Source organism: Malus sylvestris, chromosome 3 (genome assembly GCF_916048215.2).
Source record: "Malus sylvestris chromosome 3, drMalSylv7.2, whole genome shotgun sequence".
NCBI classification, from domain to species: Eukaryota; Viridiplantae; Streptophyta; class Magnoliopsida; order Rosales; family Rosaceae; genus Malus; species Malus sylvestris.
The window spans coordinates 11,325,227-11,338,813 of NC_062262.1; the positions used below are offsets into that span (position 1 = coordinate 11,325,227).

The 13,587-nt window shown below is 40.3% G+C and overlaps 1 pseudogene; it reads left to right on the top strand.

The window, feature by feature from the left end:
• The first annotated feature begins 2,849 nt into the window (after positions 1-2,849).
• LOC126614719 (phenylalanine ammonia-lyase-like) lies at positions 2,850-13,121 on the top strand (annotated as a pseudogene).
• The last annotated feature ends 466 nt before the right edge of the window (positions 13,122-13,587 follow it).

Below are 13,587 nucleotides of genomic sequence, written 5' to 3' on the forward strand. Positions count from 1 at the left end.
AGAAATGCACAGTTTCCATATTCTCCCAATTAAGAGTAGCATCTTCATCAAAAATAACACTCCTTGAGACAATGATCTTGTTGTGTTTCAAATCATACACCCTGTAACCCTTTTCTCTTGTCCCATATCCAACAAATACACCTTTCTGTCCAGTTTCATCCAGTTTCTGTCTTAACTGGGTTGGCACATGAGTGTAGCAAACAGAACCAAAAATTCTCAAGTGTTTTACCCCTGGTTTTCTACCACAGAATTCTTCAAAAGGAGTCTTGTTCTCTAGTGCTTTGGTAGGACACCTGTTAAGCAAGTAGACAGCAGTGTGAACTGCTTCACCCCAGAACTTGAGTGGTAATTTTTTTTCATAGAGCATGGTTCTTGCCATCTCTACTATGGTACGATTCTTCCTCTCAGCAATACCATTTTGCTGGGGAGAATAAGCAACAGTGAGTTGCTTTTCAATACCAACATCTTCACAAAAATTTTCAAATTCTAAAGATGTGTACTCTCATCCTCTGTCACTTCTGAGTTTCTTCAGTTTGTAACCAGTTTGTAGTTCAGTCATGGCCTTGAACATTTTAAAAATTCTGAATACCTCAGATTTGCACTTCAGAAAATAGACCCAACACATTCTGGACTTGTCATCTATGAAGGTGAGAAAATACCTGCTACCTCCAAGTGTTTCACTCATGGGTCCACACACATCTGTGTGTACAAGTTCTAAGGGCAACTTTGCTCTCCATTTCTTTTCTTTGCTAAAAGCCTCTCTGTGAGCCTTTCCAGTAGCACACCCTTCACACACCTGATTGTACTCCTTTAGATATGGCAGACCATACACCATACTCCTTTCTTGTAGCATTCTCAGACTGTCATAGTTTAGGTGCCCAAATCTTCTGTGCCATTTCCATGTGTTACCTTCAGTGGTAGCAATATTTGCTACAATATGATCCATATGATTAAACATTAATGGAAAGCATTTATTTCCCTTCATTTTCACAGTGGCTATATGATCTTGCAGTTCACGATCTCCAAATATGCAGGCCATGAAATCACCAAACAACAACCAATAGCCATGTTCAACCATTTGTCCTACACTGAGAAGATTTTCATCCAAACCAGGTACAATCATTACTTCTGGTATGAACCGAGTGCCTCTTTTGGTCTCCACAATCAGTGTGCCTTTGCCAACTGAGTCAACCAATTCCCCTGTGCCCATTTTCACCTTACACCTTATACTTCTGTCAATGTTGATCAGCAGTGATTCAGTACTGGTCATGTGGTTACTGCAACCACTGTCCAGATACCAAACACCACTATTTTCTTGCACAGAGGCCTTATGACAGGCATAGAACATCATTGCATTATCTTGAACATGATTCAAATAATTTGCATTATGATTTTTCTTTGGCTGGTGACAATCTCTCACTACATGTCCAAATCTGTTGCAGTTATGACACTTAGGTTTTCCTTTGAACCAACACTCTCCATGATGAGCCTTATCACAGATCTTGCACTTTTGCTTAACACCCTCAGTGATCTCACCCTGTCTCTCAGGCTGTCGAGTGTTGTTTTCCCACTTCCTAGTCATAGACTTCCAATTCTTCTTTCCCTTACTGTGATTTCCCTGTGTGAGTGGCCTATTCTGTGCTTTAGGTACAAGACCCATAGTGGAGAAAGCATGCTCCGTGCTTGTAATTTCATCAACATGTCTACTCAATCTAAGCTCATAACTCTTAAGAGATCCTACCACTTCTTGCACAGTCACAGTATTCAAATCAGAAGTTCTTTCAATCACAACACAGATTGGATCATATTTACTGGACAAACTAATCAAAACCTTTTGCACTTCTCTTTGATGAGTGAGGTTCTCACCATAAGATTTCATCTGATTAATCAACTCAAATAGTCTAGTAAGATAGACAGATAGAGATTCATTCTCCTTCATTCTCATATACTCAAATTCACGACGTAAACTTTGAAGTTTAACAGATCTTGCCTGTTCATCGCCGCGAAACTCCTCCTGGAGTAGATCCCAGGCACCCTTTGAGGTCTCTTAATTCACAATCCGAGGGAAGATCTCCTTCGAGACAGCACTCTGAATAATGCCCAGTGCCTTAGCATCTTTCATGAGCTGATCTTCCATGTGTGCGTCCAACTCGTCATCATCTCCTTCATCATCATCCGATGAGGATGTATCTTCCTCGTCTTTCTCCTTCTTTGTTTTCTTCTTTTCTCCTTTCTTCTTCGATTCTGGAATAACAATCCCTTTGTCAACCAATTTCCATATCCCATACGATTTGAAAATGGTGACCATTCTTACTTTCCAGAACTCAAACTCCGTTCCATAAAAAACAGGAGCTCGTAAATCACCGCTTCCAGATCCAGCCATTTAGCTTGATTCAGAATGAAATTGAGAGATTTCACGTTGGATGCTCTCACACAATTTCACAGAATTCAACGCCCAGTCCGAAATCGAACCTAGGCTCTGGATACCATGTTGGAATTTCCTGTTATGCAGTGATGTATTTTAGAAGAATGTGTAGGAAGAAGAAGTTTTGAGAGAAAGTGAAGAGGCAGAGAGAGTTCTCAAAATATCTCTGTGAGAGCCAAAAAAATGCTCTCTGCATATATTCCTTCAGAACCTCAACATTTACATGACACTAGGGAGAGAGAAGCTACGTGAGCCTATGAGCTCATCATACCATCCATTACAAGACCCTATGAGATCTTGACACATGCTTACATCTGAGCCTAGCACAATATTATCTAATCTCAGCCCTTGATCACAAACTGATTTATTTACACATGCTAAAGTAAGGAAAATACAGTTTAGACCTTAATCAACTAACACCCCGCACCTGCGGTGGCCCCATTTTCCGTCAAGGAACAGTAGAGCAACCCACCATCTATGGGTGGTGTGGATGGAGCACTATCTCCGGGCTGTTTGCCCATGTTTCAAGGTATTTTGATTTACGGCTTTTAGGCTATGATTTGGGGGCTCTGCGCTCAAGATCTTTCAAAAATTCGAATCAACCCTCCAACCCCTCAATACCAGTTATAGCCATCCCCTCCAGATTTGAAAGATCTCATCTCAACACTTGTTCGCAGTTGATTCCGTGCTTCTCTTCGATCAAAGACAACTATTTGTTGTCATCCCTAGAAAGGTCTGGTATCTCTTTAGAATGGTGTTTACACCACCTGATCTTTTCTGTTACTACTTGGTTTGGGCATTTAGATGCCTATTGTGTGCTTGCTATCGGTTGAGGACCAAATTTATGGCAATCCGTATGGGTATGGTTTAATTGGATATGCAAATTTGACACTTTTTCACCGGCGTGACTATGATGGGTTTGAATTTTGCTTCATGCGGAGGTTTTTCTAGGATTTTCTATCCGCTGGTCATCTCTACCAATTATGCGTGGAGGTGGCCGGTGAAGCTCTGTTTAGGGTGTTTAGGTTTTTCTGTGTGCCCACACTTACTCACACACACGCTCGCACGCTTACACATGCACACGCATGGACCCACACAAACACACACAATCGTCGAGAAAGCAGACCACATCGAACCGCCTGGACCCTTAGTTTTATGATCCTATAGTTTGAAAAAGAGAAAATTAGCCCAAATTTAGTGTTCTTATCCTTAAATAAATGAACTTTTATTACAAATTTTTACACGCGGTGGCAACATACAATTAAGATTCTGAGATGTAGTTTAGATAAGAGTTGCTGATATTTATCAACTGATAAATTTTTTAGCTTTTATGGGTAGTATACAATAAGAGAAATTGTCCTATAACGCACACCAATTACACTGTAATTAGGGTGAGATCTAACCTATTCTCTTGTCCCTGAATAAATGACAATTTATTACGGGTGGCCATTTATTACAAATAAAGTGATAAAACGGCACAAATATATGACAAAAATGGCATAAATGATGTGCTCCATTAGATGGACAGAGTGTAAAGGGCGAGCCTTGTAGATACCAACAAAGCCCTTCTGACGAGTAAAAGCCCATGCAAACGAAAATTTTTTAGTTACGACGGAACATGGATAGTACACCACATGTTTCTATGTAAATGGTGGAAAATTTTAATCTTTAAGTTATTAACCTTTAACACACATATCCCACAATTTATATGAAAACACATGATGTACCATCTCGTGTGATGGTCACACTGAAAAATCTCTCCATGCAAACACCCCTTTACTGTATGTCGCCTCCATCTGTCGAATTTCTCTGATCACTTTTTACCTTACATGCAGATGATAAGACGAGCACGAGAGATGCATGCCTTGGATCAACACCTCCTCCACATCGATCTTATCATCTCCATGGGCATCAACACCTCCCCCAGATCGATCTGATCATCTCCATTGTTGTGTCCAGGTGTTGCCATTCTCTCTACGTCAACTTAATGATCAAATAGGGTTTTAACAAATGTCAAACGCGGTCAGTGCATGGCAGAAGCATTCTTCCTTTTCCTTTTCTCTTTTCTGCTTTAGTTAATTTTTACTCTCGAGAATTGATCCAACCCCAACACTCAAACAAAATCCTAGTCCTACTTATTGTGGGTCTCTAATTTGAAATTAAATGTCTTCACACTTTTCCCGGGCTAAAAGCAGCTTTCTTTCTTCTTTTTATTTACGACCCAGATTCTATATTAAATTCTCCTTTTCTGAAGTTCATTAATTAGTTCTGATCATTTCTTCTGTCAGATATTGTAATCATCCTATATCGCAGATGAAATGGCTTCTGAACTAGCTTCAGCTGAAATGAGTTGCATGACTCTTAGAAAAGATCCGTTGAACTGGTTCTCAATCGGTGAGGCCGTTCAGGGAAGCCATTTAGACGAGGTGAAGCGTATGGTGGATGAGTATCGGAACCCTACGGTTAAGGTCGGAGGGCGTGGCCTGACCGTTGGTCAGGTGGCGTCGGTTTCGGTACGTCATGTGGTTGTTGAGTTGTGTGAGTCGGCAAGGGCCGCGGTGGAGGCAAGCAGCGTTTGGGTTGTGGATGGTGTGAACAGCGGCAAGGATTTATATGGGATTACGACCGGGTTCGGTGCGAACTCGGACAGGCGGACGAATCAAGGAGCGAATCTGCCGAAGGAGCTCATTAGGTGACTAATTCTGTGTTTTAAAGAACTCCTTTTGCATGCATGGTTTAACTATTAGGAATAAAATTATATGAAAAGTCCTATAATTTGTCTTAAACAGTTAATCTTAATTAATGAAGTTTCGCTTAAACAATATTAATTAGGCTTATTGAGTTACTTTTTGATAAAGTGAATTTTGTTTTTCTTTCCGATCCGGCACTTTTCAATCTTGTTCCTATGGTCATTTACTTTTCTTATTTTCTCATCGACCTTGAGTTGGTTTGTTAATTATATTTTACTTAGGTGAGTAGAAAAATAAGATGGGTGAAGATAACAACTCTCTACTTTTAAAACATGCACATCATGCAAATCATATCCATGTAATTTACTTTGGTTTGTAATTAAGCTTAAATCCCAAAAAATATCGTACTCTTTCATGTTTTTCATGAAACTCATCTCAATTGAACCTAGTTCAAAAGCCATTTCTTCTGCGATATAGGATGATTACAATATCTGACAGAAGAAATTATCAGAACTAATTGATGAGCTTCATAAAACCTTATTGGGTTTTTATAGCTCGTGAGAATTTAATACAGAATCTGGGTCATAAATAAAAAGAAGAAAGAAAGCGGCTTTTAGCTAGGGATGTGTGTTAAGACATTTAATCGCAGATCAAAGACCGTCACAAAAAACACGACGACGATGATGTTTATTTGATTCGTCGGGATTGGATTCTCTGAAAGGGAGTGAAAATTAGTTAAAGTAGGAGAAGATAAGGAGAAGGGACGATGCGTCTAACCTTCACTGATTGTGTTTGTTGATTTTCAAAGTATGTTTTGTATTTTCATCATAATATCATTACAATTGTACAACAATATATAAGGAGATTGACTCTTTGATTTACACCACAAAGGTGGCTTACGGAAGACAACCGACCAAATGGTTTAGGAAAGACAAGCTCCTTGAATAAAGGAGTTGACACAAAGTTGATTGACACAAAGTTGACACAAGGTTGATTGACACAAAGTTGCTTCCAATATGCCCCCTCAGGCTGGATCCAGGAGGTTTATGGATCCAAGCTTGGACAGAAGTCGCTGAAACTGATGAGAAGCCAAAGGCTTTGTGAAGATGTCGGCCAGTTGATCGAAGCTTCTTGTATAGTGTGTTTGAATCACCTGCGACTGCACCTGTTCCCGAACGTAATGGCAGTCAACTTCAATGTGTTTCATCCGCTCGTGAAACACTGGGTTTGATGCTATATGCATGGCTGCCTAATTGTCACAAAATAAGGACATATGAAGAGTTGTAAGAACACCTAAATCGCATAGAAGCCCCTTGAGCCAGATCAACTTACACGCAGTTGAAGCCATGGTACGATACTCAGCTTCGGTACTTGACCTGGCTATAACAATTTGCTTTTTACTTTTCCATGTGACCAAGTTTCCATCGATAAAGGTACAGTAGCTAGTTGTGGACTTGCGATCGATGGCATTCCCCGCCCAATCAGCATCGCAATATCCCATGATTTGTGTGTTGTCATTCTTCTGCATGAGGATTCCACGACCCACAGATCCTTTTAAGTAGCGTAAGATCCTTTTAACAAGGGTTAAATGCTCAAGAGTCGGGGAGTGCATGAATTGGCTCACAAGACTTACAGAATATGTGATGTCGGGTCTAGTGATTGTTAGGTAGATTAACTTACCCACCAATCGCTGATAATGGCTGATATCCGTGAGTGGCGTGCCCTTCAAGCTAGGTTTATGCTTGCTGTCGAGAGGAGTAATGGCCGGTTTAGCATCGCTCATGTTGGCTTCCTTGAGCAAATCCAAGACATACTTTCTTTGGTTAAGAAACAGCCTCTTGTGCGAGGTTGCCACTTCTATACCAAGGAAGTATTTCAATATCCCAAGGTCTTTAATTGCAAACCTTTGTCTAAGGGACTGTTTGACGTTGAGGATCTCGTCAACATTATCACCCGTAATTATCAGATCATCAACATAGATCAGCACAACCAATTTGCCCACAGCTCATGTGCGAACAAATAGTGATGAATCGGCATTGCTGCTTATGAAACCAACACTAGTGAGAACTGAGCTTAGTTTGGCATACCAAGCTCGTGGAGACTGTTTCAGGCCATAAATGGATTTGTGCAATTTGCACACCAAATTCGGTCCATTGCTTTGAGGATGCCCCGGTGGCAATTTCATATAGACCTCTTCTTTGAGATCTCCGTGCAAGAATGCATTCTTCACATCCATTTGGTACATGGACCACCTCTTGTTTACTGCCACGGACAATAGCACTCTCACGATGTTCATTTTGGCAACAGGTGCCAACGTTTCTTTGTAATCCACCTCGTATGTTTGAGTGAATCCCTGAGCTACCAATCTTGCTTTATGCCTCTCAATTGATCCATCAGACTTGAATTTGAGTTTATAAATCCATTTGCAACCCACAGCTTTCTTGCATATGGGAAGTTTGGTGATACTCCAGGTGTTGTGTTGATCTAGAGCTTTAAGTTCTTCTTGCATTGCTTCCTTCCAAACTTCTTGGTTGTTGGCCTCATGGAAATTCTGAGGCTCCTTGTAACTTGATATGGTGCTTATGAATGCAGCATGGGCTGGTGTCACTCTCTTGTACGACACATATTGGGAGATGGGATATGTGGGTTTGTAGATGACAAAGTCTTGAAGTCTTGTGGGAGTTTTCCTAACACGCATTGGATTGCGTCGAGGAGCAGGAAGAGTTGTCTCACACTCGTTCATATTTTGGACCGTATTGTGAGGGTCATCTTGATTATCACCATCTTCATACCGTGTACCATCAGAGTGAGACCCTTCATTGCTACTTTCATTGAGAGATGCATCAATGTTGACATGACTGGGATCTTGTTGTTAAGGAGCCTCAAGTTCGATTCTTGGTAGTGGGAACCCATCCAAGATGTCATCATCTTGACTTGTGATTTCATGTGACTTGCTGAAAAAGGATTAGTTTCAAGGAATCGAACATCTTTGGACACAATCAATCTTCTTAGTTAAGGATTATAACACTTATATCCCTTTTGTGTAGATGAATAACCAAGAAAAATACATTTAACAGCTCTAGGATCTAATTTATCTCAGTGATGAGATTGAATATGCACAAAACAGATGCAGCCAAAAACTCGAAGATGTGAGATCAATTTTACTTCCTTTCATGACCTCTAGGGGAGACTTGAAATCCAAGACTCGGCTGGGTAATCTATTGATGATATAAGCAGTTGCCGTAACCCCTTGGGACCAAAATTTCTTTGGTACATTCATTTGTAGCATTAATGCTCTTGTTTTTTCAAGTAAGTCACAGTTTTTGCGTTCGGCTACACCATTTTGTTGAGGTGTGCCAACACAACTTGTTTGATGCATGATGCTATGAGTGCTTAAATATTGTTTCATGATATGGGACATATATTCGGTGCCATTGTCAGACCTTAAGGTTTGAATTTGAGAGGAGAAATGGTTTTTAACAAGGTTATGAAAGTCCTTAAATACTTCCATAACTTCATTCTTAGACTTTAGAAGATACAACCATGTGACTTGAGAGAAATCATCAACAAAGATCACAAAATACTTATAACCATCAAAAGATTCACTAGTTGGTCCCCATACATCTGAATGAACTAGTTCAAAACACTTACTAGCCCTGGACAAAGAAGAGTTAAAAGATAATCTAGTGGCCTTAGACAAGTGGCATGTTTCACATGAAATAGCATCCTTCCCTAAGTTTGGAAATAAAGTTGACAAAATGGGTGGAGAAGGGTGAGCTAAATGTTGATGCCACAATTGATTATCTTGAATGGGATTGAACTTGGCTTGGAACCCTTTGGGATTGCTTTTTGATATGTAATAGAGACCTTCTAAATAAAACCCTTCACCAATCGTCTTCTTGGTGGCACAATCCTGAAAGATGACATTGTGAGGAGAAAATATAGCTAAGCAATTCAAGGTATTTGTGATCTTTCCCACATATAGAAGTTGAAATGGGAAGGAAGGTACATACAAAGCCATTGATTCAATTTCATCTGACATTATTTTTATTTTTTCCTTTCCTAAAACCTTTACACTATCACCATTTGCAATTGAAACTTGGAAAGGATTAGTGAATTTTTCAAACTTTTGAGACTTAGACACATGGTTAGTCATATGATCTGTGGCACCCGAATCTACAACTCAAAAATCATGCAACATATTTATTTTAAGAGCAGTTTTAAAGGCTTTCATGATACCTTGCATGTTCTCTTGGGGTACGAGTTTCGTGTCTGCCAAGAAACCCGCAAACTTGCCAAGCAATACCGTCGTGTTCCCTTCTCATGTGTTGTCTGCACGGTCAATTCCAGCCCTTCCTTTCTTGCCTTGAAGGTAAGACACAAACTCATTCATGAGTTCAGCTGGATTTGCTGTGAAGTTCTTGAATTGATCAGACCCATTAGAGTTGGAGGCAGACGCATGATTTGCTCGGTGTGTAGTACGATTCACCCTTTGTAAACCCTTGTTGTCCTTCATGAAGTCAGGCTTTAATTCTGGGTGTAAAATCCAGCATGTGTCTTTAACATGACCTATATTGTTGCAGTGTTGACACTTCAAGTTCGGATGCTTTCCTTTGTACATTCTCTCGTTGGTTAGATAGGCCCTAGCCTCAGGTACATTGGCCATTATACCCATGTTCATGACTTTCCTCCTTACTTCTTCACGTTGGATTGTTGCACATACACTGGTGAAGGAAGGAAGTTCATTGTTCATGAGTATGTGACATCGTAGATCTTCATACGTTGAATCGAGACTGGACAAGAGTTGAAATATCTTGTCTTCTTCTGCTCTCTTTCGTAGCAGTGCTGCGTCAGTTGTATGAGGGCGATAAATTTCCAACTCATTCCACATGTTTTTCATGCTTCCTAGGAGTTGCACAAACGGCTTGCCGTCTTGTTGCAAATCGGAGATGTCATTCTTTAATTGGAAAACCCTTGCAGCATTGTTCTGGCTGCCATACATTTCCTTGACCACCTCCCATAGCTGGTATGAAGATTCAGAGTAATTGAATATTTCAGCTAATTTCCGTTCCATGGAATTCAGGAGCCATGACATAACTAGCTAATCCTTGCTAAGCCAGGATTCATAGGTTGGTGAGAAAGCATCAGGCACTTTGATGCTTCCATTTATGAACCCTAACTTGGACCTTCCACCTAGAGCCAAGGACACTGCTCTCGACCAAGGCAAGTAACTAAACTCATTCAACACGACTGAGCTTAATCTTTGATTTGGGTTGACATCTACCTCATGCACATTCATGGAGGAAATCACATGTGAACTTTCAGCTTTTGATCCTAACGAATTGTCTTCAGTCATTTTGAAGATTGAATACGCTTGGATAGTAGTACAACATAGGCATGTTAGATTTCCTGCTCTGATACCATGTTGATTTTCAAAGTATGTTTTGTATTTTCATCATAATATGTTTTGTATTTTCATCATAATATCATTACAATTGTACAACAATATATAAGGAGATTGACTCCTTGATTTACACCACAAAGGTGGCTTAGGGAAGACAACCGACCAAATGGTTTAGGGAAGACAAGCTCCTTGAATTAAGGAGTTGACACAAAGTTGATTGACACAAAGTTGTGATTGACACAAAGTTGACACAAGGTTGATTGACACAAAGTTGATTGACACAAGGTTGATTGACACAAAGTTGACACAAGGTTGATTGACACAAAGTTGCTTCCAGTAGTGTTTCACGTTTATTAACCCATGCATATATATACATGTTAGATATACATGTTGTTCATGGAGAGATGTTTGGTCGAATAAGAGACACTGACAATGGTCTCGTTTGGAACTGCAGTCGACAAACAGTTAAAACGAGGGCCGGAATGTCCACTTTACTCTTGTTCTTTTGGATAATTTCATGTCCTCGCATATTTTTCTTACATTAATTCACTTTTATTATTGTTTGATAACTGATGAAAATTTAAATGTTTTATTCTTCCTCTGGCTTTGATCCGTTTGATTATATGTTTGACAGATTCTTGAATGCTGGAATATTTGGCAATGGGACAGAAGCTTGTCAGTGTCACACACTGACAGTGCCACACTCAGCAACAAGAGCTACAATGCTGGTAAGGATCAACACCCTCTTCCAAGGCTACTCTGACATCAGATATGAGATTTTGGAAACCCTCGCAACGCTTCTTAACCGCAACATTATTCCCTGTCTACCTCTCCGTGGCTCCATCTCTGCGTCTGGCGATTTGGTCCCTTTCGCATACATTGCCGGCCTCTTAATTGGCTGCCCTAATTCAAAGGCCATGGGACCATCATGCGAGCACCTTGATGCCGAACAGGCATTCCAGCTTATTGGACTAAACGATGGCTTCTTTGAATTGCAGCCGAATGAAGGACTTACATTGGTTAATGGCACAGGAGTTGGTTCTGGCTTGGCTTCCATAGTGCTCTTTGAGCACATCTTGGTTGTTTTGGCTGAAGTTTTAACAGCAATTTTTGCCGAAGTTATGCAAGGGAAGCCAGAGTTTGCAGATCATTTGATGCATAAACTGAAAGGACATCCCGGACAGATTGAAGTTGCTGCTATAATAGAACACATTTTGGATGGGAGTTCTTATGTCAAGGAAGCACAGCAGCTGCATGAAACTTATCTCATTCAAAAGCCAAAACAAGATCGTTACGCTTTTCGTACCTCGCCACAGTGGTTGGGCCCTCAGATTGAAGTTATTCGACTGTCCACCAAATCCATCGAGCGGGAGATTAACTCGATGAACGATAACCCCTTGATCGATGTTTCAAGGAACAAGGCCTTGCATGGTGGCAATTTCCAAGGTACCCCAGTTGGTGTCTCAATGGACAACACAAGAATATCTTTGGCGGCCATTGGAAAACTCATGTTTGCATAACTTTCTGAGCTGGTTAACAACTTCTGCAACAACGGGTTGCCTTCGAATCTCTCTGGCGGACAGGACCCAAGCTTGGACTACGGGCTCAAGGGTGTGGAGATAGCCATGGCAGCGTACTGCTCGGAGCTTCAGTATCTTGCGAACCCTGAGACCACTCACGTCCAAAGTGCTGAGCAGCACAATTAAGACGTGAACTCGTTGGGTTTGATTTCGGCAAGGAAAACAGCTGAAACAGTTGAAGTCTTGAAGCTGATGGCCTCAAACTATTTGGTTGCACTTTGCCAGGCTATAGACTTGAGGCATTTGGAGGAGAATATGAGGAACAGCGTCAAGCTTGTAGTTAGCAACGTTGCGAAAAGGGTTCTAATGGTCGGAGGCGTTGGGGATCTCCATCCGTCAAGGTTTTGTGAGAAAGATTTGCTCAAAGTAATCAATGATGAACCTGTTTTTGCTTACATCGACGATCCGTGCAGTGAACATTCTGTCATTGTACAGAAACTGAAGCTAGTCTTGGTCAATCATGCACTGGCAAACAACAATGACATGACGAACCCAAGTGCTTCAATCTTTCTGAAGATTGGTGCATTTGAGCGATAATTGAAGGCAGTTTTGCCCAAAGAAGTTGAGGAGACTAGATTTGCTTTTGAGACTGGCTATCCAGCTCTTGAAACCGGATCGAGAACTACAGGTCCTATCCTTTGTATAAGTTTGTGAGGGAAGAGCTAGGAATTGAATTTTTTACTGCAGAGAAGATCAGGTCGCCGGGAGGATTGCGACAAAGTGTTTTCGGCAATTTGCAGCGGAACGTTAATCGATCTGCTCCTGCACTGCCTCAATGAATGGGATGGCAGTCCCCTGTCCAAAAACAATAATGTTGAAATATATGGTACATATGTACCCAATCCAACAACTATAGAACCGCATAGATGACATTTTTTCATTGCAACATATTAAGTCGTAAGAAAAATATTATCGAAAGCAATCAGTCCGGATTCATAGTGGAGACATAGTGAAGGCATCGGCTGCAGGTGCAGACTTGTGTAGCCCTAAACAACAATGAGTTAAGATGATTATTTTTTGCATTTTTCCTCGTCCACATTTTCTTTTTCTTGTTTTAATTTCTTCCATGTTTCAGTCAGTGTCTTTTTCTAGTTCTTTAGTTTCGCTAAATTTTGGGAGAGAAATAGAAAACATTTAAATGTGATTTTGTGATTTGTGGTTCTTTGCTATCTCTGTAATTTCTTATTCATTCAAAGTTCCAACATAATCACTTTTTGACTTATCTATTATCTGGGCAATATTATGCATGGTCCCTGGTGCAATTGGAACATCAGTGATTGCTACTGTTTGAAATGCTAAGTTTTCTCTTTGTATTTTTATTCTTCTTATCTTGGTTTGGGAATTGTCAATTAATTGTATTAATAGTCTGGAATTATTTTCAATATGTATATCACTTTTTTTTTCTTATTGTTTTGCTTATAAAAGGATTTGTGTTTGTTTAAGTGAAATTTTTTAATATAATCGAAAGTTTTTATAAAAAATGACATT